The sequence below is a fragment of the Stegodyphus dumicola genome, chromosome 3 (assembly GCF_044657685.1).
Source record: "Stegodyphus dumicola isolate Sdum_Otavi_A_Nest chromosome 3, ASM4465768v1".
NCBI classification, from domain to species: domain Eukaryota; kingdom Metazoa; phylum Arthropoda; class Arachnida; order Araneae; family Eresidae; genus Stegodyphus; species Stegodyphus dumicola.
In genome coordinates, this window is record NC_140770.1 from 119,533,869 (window position 1) to 119,547,802 (window position 13,934).

General features: G+C 30.7%; 1 protein-coding gene across 3 annotated transcripts in view; it reads left to right on the forward strand.

Annotated features, from left to right (window-relative positions):
- The first annotated feature begins 7,920 nt into the window (after nucleotides 1-7,920).
- Nucleotides 7,921-13,934, forward strand: part of LOC118189900 (sorting nexin-32-like) — a 124,816-nt gene continuing 118,802 nt past the window's right edge. Inside the window, exon 1 of one of the 3 annotated variants that reach the window (XM_035360606.1) lies at nucleotides 7,921-8,052. The gene's annotated coding sequence lies outside the window, so the exon portion shown is untranslated. Of the gene's footprint in view, nucleotides 8,157-13,934 lie in introns of all 3 variants that reach the window. The other 2 variants (XM_035360607.2, XM_035360605.2) reach the window with 2 other exon arrangements.

Genomic DNA, 13,934 nt, shown 5'->3' on the forward strand with positions numbered 1-13,934 from the left:
ACACACACACCTGTGAGACACTATTTATTGCCGTGTTTCCCAATGTGGGGCCCATGCCGCACAAGGGGGCAATTCGAAAATGGATTCGTCCAGAGTTTAAGGGGACAAAGGATGTTCTAAATATGTTTCATGAAGTCAAAATTTTTAGAAATTTAATTTTTTATTCCCCAAAATAAAGAAAATGTAAGCGATGTATACATAAAAAGTTTTTAAATTGCGGTGCATTTTAAATATTTTAAAAAGAATTCTCTTTCAGCCCTTAGTAAAATGAGGGGTGAAAGCAAGGAAAAACGTTCGTCAGTATTCAGAGGCATATTTAAAATTTGATTTCATACCCGGTCCATAAACGGTCAACTTTTGTCCTTTTATGCCAATAATGCCTGACCAACAAATCAATGAAACTATGTCTTGAGGCACATTAAGGCGAAACATAATGCTGATATTAATTCAAATTTGAATTATTTTCACACTTTAAGGAAAATTTTTGAAAATAGAGTAATATTAAAGTGTCTATTTACTGCTCATAATGCAACTGTTAATCGTGCTCTTGAGGCTATTTATCAAATTTCATTACTCATCACTTAATCTAGGAAAAGCCGTACTATAGGGGAGAATTTAATCAAACTATCAATATCAGCATTTAAACTTTTCTAGAAAAAGATGACGAAGACATTAAAGCTATGCCACTAAATAACAATACTGTTTGCAGAAGAAAGATTAAATGAGTGAGGCTATTGAAATACAACTTGTTGAAAACAAGAAAATTTTCGGTGCAAATGGATGAACCAACTTTGAGAGACAGTGAGGCCATACTTGTAACTTGTGTAAGATATATTCATAAAGGGTATTTTGCCGAAGAAATGTTCTGTAAATCATTAGAAAGCACCACACCTCCAAAGATATTTATAGTAAGCTAAAAAATTACTTAAATATAAAAAAAAAATACCAATAAAATATAAAATACATCTTGTACTGCAGATGGTGCTCCTAATATGATGGTTGAAAAATAAAATAAAACATGGAATAAGAAAAAGGGTTGCTTAAAATTGATAAAAGATGAGAATCCAGAAATGCTTCTTGTGCATTGTGTTATTCATAGAGAAAACATGGTAGATAAAAACAATTCACCTGTTCTAAATGAAGTACTAAATTCAGTTAAAGTGTATCAATGCTATTAAAGCTAGGGCCAAATGTGAACGTCTTTTCAAGTTATTTTACGAAGAACAAAATGAAGACTATATGAGACTTGTACTTCACAGTGAAGTAAGAAAGCTGTCGAAAGGGAACTGCTTGGAAAGATTTATGGAACTATTTGATACTCTTACTTACTTTTTAAGCGACAAACCTGAAATGAAAAATCCGTTAACGGATGATAACAAGGCAATTGTGCGTTATTTAGCCGATATCTTTGAAAAATTAAATATATTAAATAAACAACTTCAAGGAGCAAATAAAACTTATGATGCAAAAGGAAGATATTTGGTTTCATTATCTTTGTTGAATTATGTCCAGCATATACTATTTACCACAAAAATGTTGAAAAGTCTCATTGGCTCCAAAAATGTGACATGACTACCGCTATACTTGTTATTGATACCGCTATACTTGTTATTGTCGATCATCTGAAAATTTTATCGGCTGATTTAAAAGATTTTGCAACTTAAGACAAATTGATTTCCCAACTTGGATGATGCAGACAATGCTAGTGGATTTGGCTGATATTTCAAATATGCAGTAAAAAGAAGAACTCGCAGAAATACAAAGTGATAAGTCAATTAAAACTTTATTTAATATAAAAGGAGCGATGACATAGCTTTGTAAGGAAACCAGAATCAGATATCCAAATGCAACAAAATTTGCAAGAGAACTATTTTTACAGTTTCCATCTTCATATTTTTCTGAATGAGGATTTAGTGCCATAAATGATTTGCTGCTAAAAAAAAAATCGGTTGGATATAATGAAACCGAGAGACTTGAGATTCAATTATCTAAATTGGAATCTGACATAAAATTTCTTTGCAGCAAGTATCAAGTGCAAGGAACTCGCTAAATTTAAATAACAAAAATTACTAATACTTAAAATAAAAAAACTTTCACTAAAATGAGTTTTTTCTTAAATTTCAGTTCTCCATGTTTTGAAAGTTCACTTACTGTGTTTGTTCACAAAATTTCGTAGTCATTTCTTCCTAAAAGCTATCATTCAAGTTTCTTTCGTGAAAATTTCAATTTTTAAATATTAAAAACTATGTATATGCTAGGGGGAGCTTAAAAAGTTTAGAGAGGATTAGGTGGGACATAGCACAAAAAAGGTTGGGAAACACTGATTTATTGTAAATGTAGACAGCTTCTTCTCCTTTTAACTACACTCATGGACACAATCGTATTTTAGGAAATTTTCTACTTCTTTTCCTTTTCTTTCTATAGGCCCTTTTTTTTTCCCCCTCTATTATTTTTGGGCCATTTATTCTAAATTTTATTTTGTCCCATCTTTTCTTCCTGGCCTTTTGAACTCATACAAAATGTACGAAGTTCCTTTTTACTCTACTCAAATACGAAATTGCCCCCCTTTCTATATACCTTTCCTTCGCACCTATGCTTGATTTTTTGCTTATCGGTGAAGAAAGACTTAGTGGGTGCAAAACAAGACATCTGTCTACTTTGTCTGTCTGTCTACAAATTTCTTTCCATATGAAAAAAAAAAAAAAAAAAGATTTTATAAATGATACTCATAGGCCAAAACATTACTGTACTTGCCTATTAAAGCAGAAATTACCAAATTTTCAGAATGTGCCAAACTCTAGCAACAATGCTCATAATAATCCTCCAGTCAAGCAATTTTCATATGCATTCTTTATTTGTTGTATTCCAAGTTTCAAAAGTTATCATGAACAAATCCTAATAGTTTTAAAATATAAGCTTATTTGCCAGAAATAGAAGAAAATATGGTAAAACTTTTGCAGGAATACTGAATTTCGCTAATAATTTTCTAAAGTGAAAAATAAGGAAATGCGTTTCCCCAGTAACCACTTTTGCTGAGGATTCCATGAAGCTGAGTCTGATTTTTTTAAGCAAAAACAGATCACTGTGTATTTCAAGAGAAGAATAGCACAAAAAAATTATAGAAAGATTTGAAGAAGAACATAAATATTTAATTTCTTTAACATGCCATGTAATCCTTATTTAATGATTTATATTTGTTTTTAAATTGCTGTTTTCTTTTCATATGTTGATAATGTTCACTGACTTATGATAAATTGATAGTTTGGGAATCTTTCTACGAAAAGGCAACAAATTCACGAACTTGCACCTGATAAGTAACTAGTAGTATTACCTTTTCACCTGTAAAAAAATCACCAAATTGCACAAAGGTGGCTACATTAATACCTAAGTCCCAAGATTACATTTAGTTTTGTGTGAATTGAGAATACCTGATTTGTTATTCAGATAAGCCCAAAACAGGCACCAGGTCTATTGCGACCACACCAGGCAGCAGAATTTAGTTCAAGTAAAAATTTTAGAATTTAGAGAAGCACCAAGAAACAAAATTAAGGGATGGCAATATCTTTAGAAGTTAGAAAAGACACTGGGCTGCAAAATTTTTAGGATTTAGGAAGGCAGCTTGGTGACAGAATTTAGGACATGCAGACTGCACTGGGCAGTCAAATGCCTAGCTATGTCCTTAAGTACAAGTAGGAATTTATTTTTTATTTTATTTATTCAGATAAGCCTTAAGAATGTGTGGGGAATAGGTGTAATTAAATCAATAAATAAATTAATATAAGTGCAGCTTAACTTCGTCAGCATGTGACAGAAGCAAGACAAAAAGTTAGCGGAACAACATGTCTTTAGTTGCCATCTCATGACATGTCACCAATAGAGTATAGTAGATGCTAGTTAAGCTTTCTGATGATACCACGACTTTGTAGATTTTCTGATATCGCAAACAAAAAGCAACATTTCCCAATTAGTGGATTTTGTGTAGAAATCTGGAGAATTGGTAATAAATGAAGATGATATGACAGAAGCTTTTCATTGCAGTGACAATGCCGCAGTGATCAGGTCACTAACTGATGGTTAAATCTGTCATATGGTTCCAATATAGAAAATATTGGAAAGAGGGTCAGTTGAATGCTTAGCAAGCACAAGTATCACTACCAATAGTGCAAAAAGTTACAGTGACAGGTTGTTGAGAACAAAAACATTTTAATTGGCAATTTAGTTGGAATTCTTAACACGGCAGGTTACAGAACTGGAACAATGGAACTTTGTAGAAGAACAGGAAATGGTTAAAATTTACTCTATTGTATTCCCTGGTGAATCGTTTCTTTTTTGATGGCAAGATCAATACACAAAATCGAGGCAATGCACCACCAGAGTTGTAGCTAGGGTTTTGAGCGCCCAGGGACAACTGAAGATTTCGTGCCCCCTACTGCTTGCCAAGGATGGAAAACATTTAATTCTAAAATGTCGTAACATCAGTTTGGCGCCCCTTGGATTCTGCGCCCTTGCCCCCCTCTAGCTGCGCCCCTGTGCACCACCCGCTACACAAAATTAAACAAAAAGTCAAAAACTTACACAAACTTAGTGTCCACGTACACATTGACCTATTTTAACTTAAAAAGTCAGAGAATTGCACACTGCTTTAACTTTGTCCATGTACACATCAATCTATTTTCACTTAAACAAAATCAGGAAGCTAAAACAAAGTTAAAACTATCATGTTAACTATAAAAAAATCGCCGGTGTCTCTTAACACACAGAGATGAACAAATAACCAAAAATACAGACAAACAGAGAGTAATAAATAACCAAAAATACATATTTCCTAACATAAAAACATTAAACAACAAATCTTTTAACAAAAATTAACATGCAGAGATGAATAAATAAATAAAACGTCAATTTTTTAACAAATCTTCACATTCGTATGTTCACACTTCCCACCATCATCTCCTCCATCCTCCTCGTAAGCAATTAAATTTTTGGTAGTTTCGGCTCATCCGCTGTTAATCAACATTCATCCTCTTACCCACCTCAGACATATTCAAATGATGGTACCCACAGCAAAATACTAGCAAATTCAAAATCCAAGACCATACTATGCACATCCAAGCAAACACAGCAACTGAAAACCCAACCCGGATGGATCCATACAAAATGGTTACTATTACAAAAAATAGCAAAAATCTAAATTTATCACAACACATTTGGCGATATTCGCAGAAATAACCTTTTTAATGACAAAAACTAAAAGAAAAAAAAAATTTTTCCCCAAGGCTAATTTTTGTGAACATTATCAATATTAGGATTACCTAAAAACCTATTTCACGAAGCGGGCTTCCAGATTACCACTTGATTTTTTTCAGACAGAAACCAAGGGATACTATACAGTAAAAATCAACCCAAAAAATTATGCCTATCTATAGAATTAAAGCGAAGGTATTAGTATAAAAAAAATGAAGTAACTTGCATAACTTACATTGAAAGAAATGTTTATAGAAGCAAATAAATTAATAATGAGCTTTTTGTTTTTGTAAATTTTGATTTGGCCTCACAAAAAAGTAATAATATGACAGGATGGGCACCATTTTTCTGATGCAATGTCACAGGGGTGAATTGGAAGTTAAAGCTGGAACGCTGCTTTTTTGGCAACACCATGTCGCCAACAAGGCTGCCCCAAAAGCCAGTGTAACTGAATTTAGATACAGCAAAACTTTTAGAATTTGGAAGAGGAACTGAACAGTAAAATTTATAGGTGAGAAAATTTTAGAATTTAGGGAGGCACTGGACAGTAGAATTTAAAACCCAAGAGATAACACTGAGTCTCAAAATGCTTAGTATGCCCTGGTAGCCAGATGGACAGTCGACTGACAGACAGCATTATCTTTTAAGTACTTTCTGATTATCAGCATCCACAATTTCAATATACTAGAATTTCTAACATATTTGAGTACACATTTATAGACACTTTTTATAGTTAATGATCATTTTCTAGACCTAAGAGCCAAAAGCTAGCCAAGCAAAAATTTTTCATCAATTCACAAAGTTGGCAATGATTTCATGACTTTTCACTGGAGTGCATATAATCAGAAAAGATCAAATATTTCTGCTAGTGAAAGTTATTAATTTCTACTATTTTTTTAACAATTTCTTTTATTTGCACTGTGCCCATGGTTCTTTTGATAACATATGCGGGATGACAAGGGAAGAAAGTTTCAGTATTTATCTCCTATATGGAAATAATTATTATCCCACTCACAAGTAAAAAGAACAGCAAGGAGGGAGAAAAAGTGTCTTTTTTGCCCCTGGCTGGTCCTTTTACTTGCATCTTCCTCTTGGCCTCTTTGTTCATAAAATAGGAACCATGATAGAAGGGGTAGTATACAGATCACAACTCCGTGATACAGATAAAACTTGGATATAAAAGTAATCTTAAAATCCAGAGTTTGTTTCTGACTTAAAACAAATGAGGCATGCATTGGTTAAATATAGATTTATGTTCCAGTTTTCATTTATCATCCCACAATCATGTAATTTTAACAGACTATTATGCAAATATATTTCAAAGCATGCAATAAAAATGAAGATAACAGTTTTAATGAAAATCTATAATATGTAAAGCTGATATATATAATATATTTGCAGTAATAGGAATTCACTGATGTTGAAGTGACTAATAACCAGTGCTACTAAGGAACATTTCAAAGTTATTAAGAATTTGCTCAAAAGGTTTTTTTTTCCATTTTTTAAAGTGAAAGAAAACTAATCATACATTGTTGATGTTTTCAAATAGTGATTCTTAATAGCTTTTGATTTAACCTAAATTCTTATGTTGCATAATACATAAATGAAAAATCTGTAAATAATTTTTACGTCGAATGTCATTATTTATTGAAATCCTAATTACTATGAATTATGCATTGAATATTTAAAATTATAAACTGAATACGAATATATATTTTTAATTACTTTGCTTTTTCTGCATTACTGCACACTTTTATAATTTCATTGTTTAAAATGCTTCCCCTATGACACATATAGTTAAAAAAATCATATTAAAAAGTTATGAATTTAGCATGAATGAAAAGCATTTTTTTTAAGAGTACAGGCATATTATTCTTACTTTTTTCACACCAACATCTGTCTTCCAGCTTTCAACAAGCAATTTGTTATTTGTAGAAAAAAGTTCAGTATATCCACAACCCTATTTAAATAACATTTTGCGTTATATTAACATAAAATTTCCAAAGTAAAGTTGGAAAATAAACAAAGACAAATAGTAGAGAAATGTATTCAATTATATGATTAGCACAAATACAAATATTTATTAATCGCACTATTTTGTTGCAGTTGTTACCTTAAATTCATTTTGAGACATTTCATTGAAAAATATAGTTATCGTTAAATCTTGCATAACATAACAATACGTTTTTCTTGCATAACATAATAATACGTTGAAAACTCAGATACACTCATCAGAATATCTAATGCAGTTTCAAGAAAAACTTCATCATAACTGGAAACTCAAAAAACGCGCGTTGTTATTTTTCGATTTTCTGCACGTTCTGTTTCCATTAGACTTCTTCCACATAAAACATTTAATGAAATAGCAGCCCTTTGAAATGCTTTATCAGAAATAATAAGTGTTATGTATTTAAAGCAAAGAATATATTATTCTTTATTTAATTTAACATCATGCTGCGTATATTTCACATTTACGGTACACATTACAGTTCACATCTGCACGTTTGATTTCAGCTTTTAATTAAATTTATTTAATACCTAAAGCAATGACTTATTTAAAATTGAATTAAAAATAATAATATTAAGAAAAATCATTTTATCATAAACAAAAAATGCGATACAATTAAGTTACGTTTTTATCATAGCTTACGAACAGACCCTAATGACCTCTCGGCAGTAAGAAGACCGCAAGTAAGAAGCAGATGCAGCGATGTATTTTGTGAGAACCGCCTCCTGATATCGGAGTGTTTTCTGTTTCACAAATTTTTCTTAGTTTTCGACAATGAGTTAATAAAACATCCCTAAAAAGTATATATTGGTATTTGATTTACTTTGTTGTTTAATCTAATTAAGACACCGTTACGTAGTATGAAAATTGTTTATGTTGTGAATTATCTGTTATTAACTAAAAGGCAAGTGTGTGTTAAACTTTTTTTCGGAAATAAATATTCCTGCAACTTTTTAACCATCAATGAGACCTTTTTGAAAATATTGGAATTATTTAAATTTGTTTTATCTTGAGCATTTTTATCTTTTATCTTTAAAACATTTTGTCTTTGTTTTTTTAATTGCTCTTTACATTATTAAAATGTATTAACAAATTATGTAATTTATATTTTTCTTTTGGATTTCAGTTTTTGCACTGTTGGGAATTAAGTATTCTATTAATCTTAATGTAATGATTTTATTTTCGTAACTTTTTATATAGTATTATAAACTGGAATTTCTCTGATTTAAAATGAAAGGAAAGCTGAAGAAAACTGAATCGGACCACCCATTAAAAAAAATCATTGCAATAATTTCTTTAAAAGAAAAAAACATTAATATTTGTCCTTTATGACCGTAGAATTCTTTGGAAATGAATCAGTTTGAAGCACATTTTACTTAGGTTATGTATAACAATAATAATTATAGTATGAAAGTTCACTTTAGCAATGCATTCCTAAACTAAAAAAATAACCCACTTACAGATTTTCATGTTGAAGTTATTTTTCAGTCATCTAATCCGTATAATTTTTTTAAAATGTATGTTATATTTTTTCATATTTATTCTGAATATCTTCATGGTGTTTGAAATTATAAAATAATTGAGATGTGTTCAATTGAGAAAAGAAATAAACAGTTTATGCAATAGTTTCAAATGAAAAAGTATACAGTCTTTAATATGATTTTTTATAGTTTTTGGATTTTTCCTAACCACCTCAGAATTTCTGTTTTGTGATATGACAGTGAAAATTTTTTGTAATGATATGTCAGTGCAATTATTTTATTACAACAATTCACTTTTATTTGAATTATAGTCATTCTTACTAATGTTCTGAAGATTTAGATTTTCAATCTCCAGTAATATTCATGATTGGGTTGTTTTGAATTTAGGTATTTGTATTTTTTGATTTGTGCATTATGGATTGTATAGTGGGATACAACATAGATACTGTTCCTAATTTTTCACATTTACTATTTTTTAACTTTTTTTTCATTTGATGTTATTTCCATATTTACATTTGGATTGAGATTAAATGTTAAAATAAATAAATAAATGAAAGTTTAAAAAGCATTTAAGCATTTTTGACATGTTGCTATAATTTTGGAAACTTGATAAAAAAATTAATTTGAAATTAAATTTAAAATGTATTTATAATTTTACTTTATTAATTTAAAGGGCTTTAAGTTTATGAAGTTATTAATTTCAGCTCCTTGTGATTTTTGCATAAGAATTTGCTCTTGAAATTTCAAGATAATATGTATTATATTGTAAATGCAGTCTGTATGAGATTGCATATAAATTTAACCCTTCAAAGCACCAAAGCATTTGGCTTCAAAACCTTAAAATTTTCAAAGGAACCAATTAGATAAAGCTTTAGGATCATAACTAACATAAGCCAAATCTCTATTGCTAGGTAACCACTATTGCTGCATCACAGAAACTGGTATAAGGATTTTCTCAAAAAGTTTTAAATATTCAGCTTTATGCCAACCTAATGTAAGAAATCACCAGTCATAGTAAAGCTTCATACAACTTACAGGCTTATTACTTCATGCAACCTGTGAAATCAAATTTCACAGGTTGTATGAAGCCAATAACTTTTATGTTTCGTGAACTATGTCTTGTAATAGCTATATTACTATTTGTGTGTTTCTAAAAAAGCCATGAGGAAGTGGTACTGATTATTTTGTATGTGATTCTTCATGTCTATCGGGAGAAAGATTTTTAAACATTTACAACAGACTACTTGGAGAGTTAAGAAATTTATGAGGCTAATCTTTGGAATATGGTAACAGGTAGTTTGGCGACATTTTGGTAAGGCGATAAAGGTTACCAGCTAGGACTTTAGCAGTGTACATGGATAAAGTCAAGAGTGTGTGCAATGCAATTTTTGTGCAATTATGGGATGTTTTTTTAAGTGAAAATAGGTCGACGTGTACATGGTTACCGTGTATATGTGCAATTCTTAAAAACGCGGCAAGCAGTTTGCGATTCTGCACTTTCTCCGAATTTCGTACCTAATCTTCGTCATGATTAAGGACTTTTGTTCCATAAAAGTTCTAGCATAAGTGTGATTCGGCTAGCGGATTGTTGGAAAAAAAATGTTGAGTTAAAGAAAAAGCCTTTACTTTGTGAAAACAAAATGGCATCCAAACAAAAACTAGCAGGTTGCTGTAGCAGGGTTGGTCGCTAAATTTTTGCCAAAAAATCGCCAAGTTACTGTAATCCAAAGATTAATCATTTATGATTACGAAAGGTCTATCTACAAAAGTGTATCTCGCATACTGAAGAAATGGAAATTTTTAAATAAGTCGATATTTCCTTTTTGTATTGCGCAGATTACATAACTCGTAATTCCATTTTTATGTTATTTCTCTGTTTGATTTGAAATGCAGTTTATTGAGATTATATATTTTTTGTTTTAATTATGTTTTGGACGCCATTTTGCTGTTGTTGGGCGTAAACAGGAATAGCGCAAAAATCGCCAATTTTCGCCAAAGGTTACCCTGAAATATATTTTTACCACTAAATCATTTATTATATCCTTTTTTTTAGTGTGGTATAATTTATTATGTTGAATAGGTAAAAATACAGCTTTCTTTAAATTCTTAACCCTCTGAGTGGCATGACCAGGTTTAGGCGATCAAGAAAACCTACTTCATAAGTGTTACGATGCTTCTTGGTGGTCAAGAGGAACTTGGTTCAAAGCGTTAATGACACTTTAGGCAGTTGGTGATGAGGATCTTGAAAGCGTCATGATTTAAAAGTAGTCGTGCAGATGTCCCATTGACTTCCTTACTTCTGGAACCCTTGGGATATCTGAATGACAGTACAAAGTAGAGAATCTTATGAGGGTTCCTTTGCTTCATTTTAAACCACTATGTTTGGTTGCCAATAAAAGTGCTTGAACATATTACAATTTCATATAAATAACAAACAGACGTGGACATTCTCCCCTAAAAGAGTAAATAAATAAATTAATTAAAGTGTAAAATTTTTCCAATATTGATTTTAAAGGAATCATACTTGTATAAAATATCCTTTAATTTCCATGCACAGTCGTCCTCACTAATAATAAATAATCCAGTAAACCTCCCCATGCGCAAACACACGTAAATATATTTTCAGCAGCTTGAAATGGATATGTATTTATGAAGTATTTATTTTTTTATAAACGGTGAAAGCTATGTAAGCTCAATGAAACGCAATTATTTCTCAGATAGTTTCACAAATAAACTTGCAAAAGGCTTGCCTTTTGTGAATGTTTGGATGCTCATTGAAATCTTTCACTGCATCACAAATGTTTTGGAGGCTCCTAATGGTTAGGATACACAATCACCTGAGAATGGCTTTCCAGTTCTAAGTTACTTAGAGATGAGGGGAATTGTTATTTGATTCCCAAAAACTTTATGACCTGCTTTCATGCCAAAAGATTTTAAAACTGCATAATATATTGTTATACAGATGCTGTTTCTGTCATACCTTGAAACAGAGAAATAGAAACATGAGATTGTGTTTAATACTAAAAATTTAATACAGAATTGTTCTAAATGGTGAAAAAAATTAAGATGTTAACTTAATTATGTTATTTATTCAGAATAAATGTGTATTATTATTGTATGAATAAGAATAATGTGTATTATTTATTCAGAGACCTTTTTCATGAATTTAAATTAAATTTGAAAGTGCATATATTCATTTTCAAAATAATGAAAATTCATTTAAGAAATAGACCAAAGTGCTAAAAAATATGTCACAAGCCATAGCTATGGTTTTCAGTGAAAAACTGAAGATTTTGCATTTCTGTCTTGTTAGTCAAGAGTGGAAAACATTAGTAAAAATATATTTCAGGGTACCTCTTGGTGATTTGCAGGCATGATTCCTGTTTATGTTCAATGCCTTCCCCATAAAATGGCATTCAAAACATAATTAAAACAAAAAATATATAATCTCAATAAACTGCATTTTAAATTCAACAATGAAATTACATAAAAAATTAAATGTATGCTATCTCATCTATGCAGTAAAAAAGGAAATATCAACTTACCTTATTTAGAAATTTCCATGTCTTCAGTCTGTGGCAAACAAAATTCCGTAACGGCATCCAAAGACTTTCTAAAATTATCTGTATACTGCCGTCGCCACATCAGTTCACAAAAGTTACAATAGAAAATATCCTCCATAGTGCTGTACTGTCGGTGGCATTTCTTTAGGAAATTCCTTTTTATTACACTCTGCGTACCTTCAATAGTGTTAATATGAGCTCCGGCTTCCGGATCCTTAAATTTCACTGCGTAATTTACCAAGAGGTGAATGAAGCCATTTAAATCTGCATTTACATACCAGTCAATTAATGCATTTGTCCCTTTCATTCGAAATTGTACAGAAACTTCAGATTAATCTTATCACGTACAGCCATTTTACGATGTAAAGCCTAAAATAAACAGCATACTTCAAATAACCAGCATCTAACACATAAATAAGCCTTTTGGATGCTGCTCCTGGGTACAGATGTCTACTCCTAGGCCCTCTCTAGCTATAGTCACTAGTTATAAGTCAGTTTAAAAGACTGAAAGCTAAAAAAAAAAAAACTCATGTCGCATTTTGACCTTGGGTCTGTTCAGTCGTAGGTACCCATATTCAGTTACTGTCACAAATTTTGTATGTGATTATATAATTGCTCATTATGAAATTGTAAAATTATGTTTTAATTGAAAGTGATATATGCAGGTTTTATCCTGTTAAATAAAATGAATTCTTAAATAAATCTTCCATGTGACAGCAAAAAATGTGTAGAACTATGAGGCACGAGTTTCCAAATTTTTTCATACATGCACCTTAAAACATATTTATTTAATGATAAATTAAAGCACTGTGTGCAGAAATCTCTTGTAACAGTTCTGTTAACACTCTTTGAAAATAAATACAACATAATGTGCCATTGTCTGAAAGATTCCTTGGTAGTGAAAATCCTCGGCTGTGAAATATTCGCCAAATTTTACTATTTATACCTCGAGATTTTCATTAATTTTCAATTATACCATCCTCCCCCATGATGAAATAATTTAACCTTCTAGTATGTACACAAAATAATATCGAAATATTCAACAATTATTAAAGAGGCTAAATTTACATACAATACATTATTCCTAATATTTAAAGACTATTTTAAACGAGTCTTAGCAATGCTTAATTTCATCATATTCAATGAAGTGCTGACCTAATATGTAATGAGATTATTCAACAAATATAAGTATAATTTGAATTAATTCTTTTTCTATGGTTAAGTTTTATTATCCCAAAGAAAATCTCTCTTCAGCATTCAAAGGCTTTATGTACGATGGTTTACCATTGGTTTTTCCCCATCACTGAGGCAATTTTAAATATATCCCTTATCGTCTCTGAAAAAATATTGAATGATCTTTTCACATCTCGCATGACTCTTACTGGAATATTTTTCAGTAGTATTTATTGATAATATGTATTGGTCAAATAATTTATTATTTGAATTATATTCAGCAGGGAACCAGACATTGTGCTTGAGAACTTTTTTGTTGAATGCACCAGAGTGTAATTTTATTTTGCCTCATTTTGACCTAATTCCTGAATCAGTGTTAATAATTTTAAATCGTATTGTCTTAAAGCATGGATGTACTGTGTACTTGTAAAGTGAGTATTGTAATTATTATGTGCTTGTTTTACT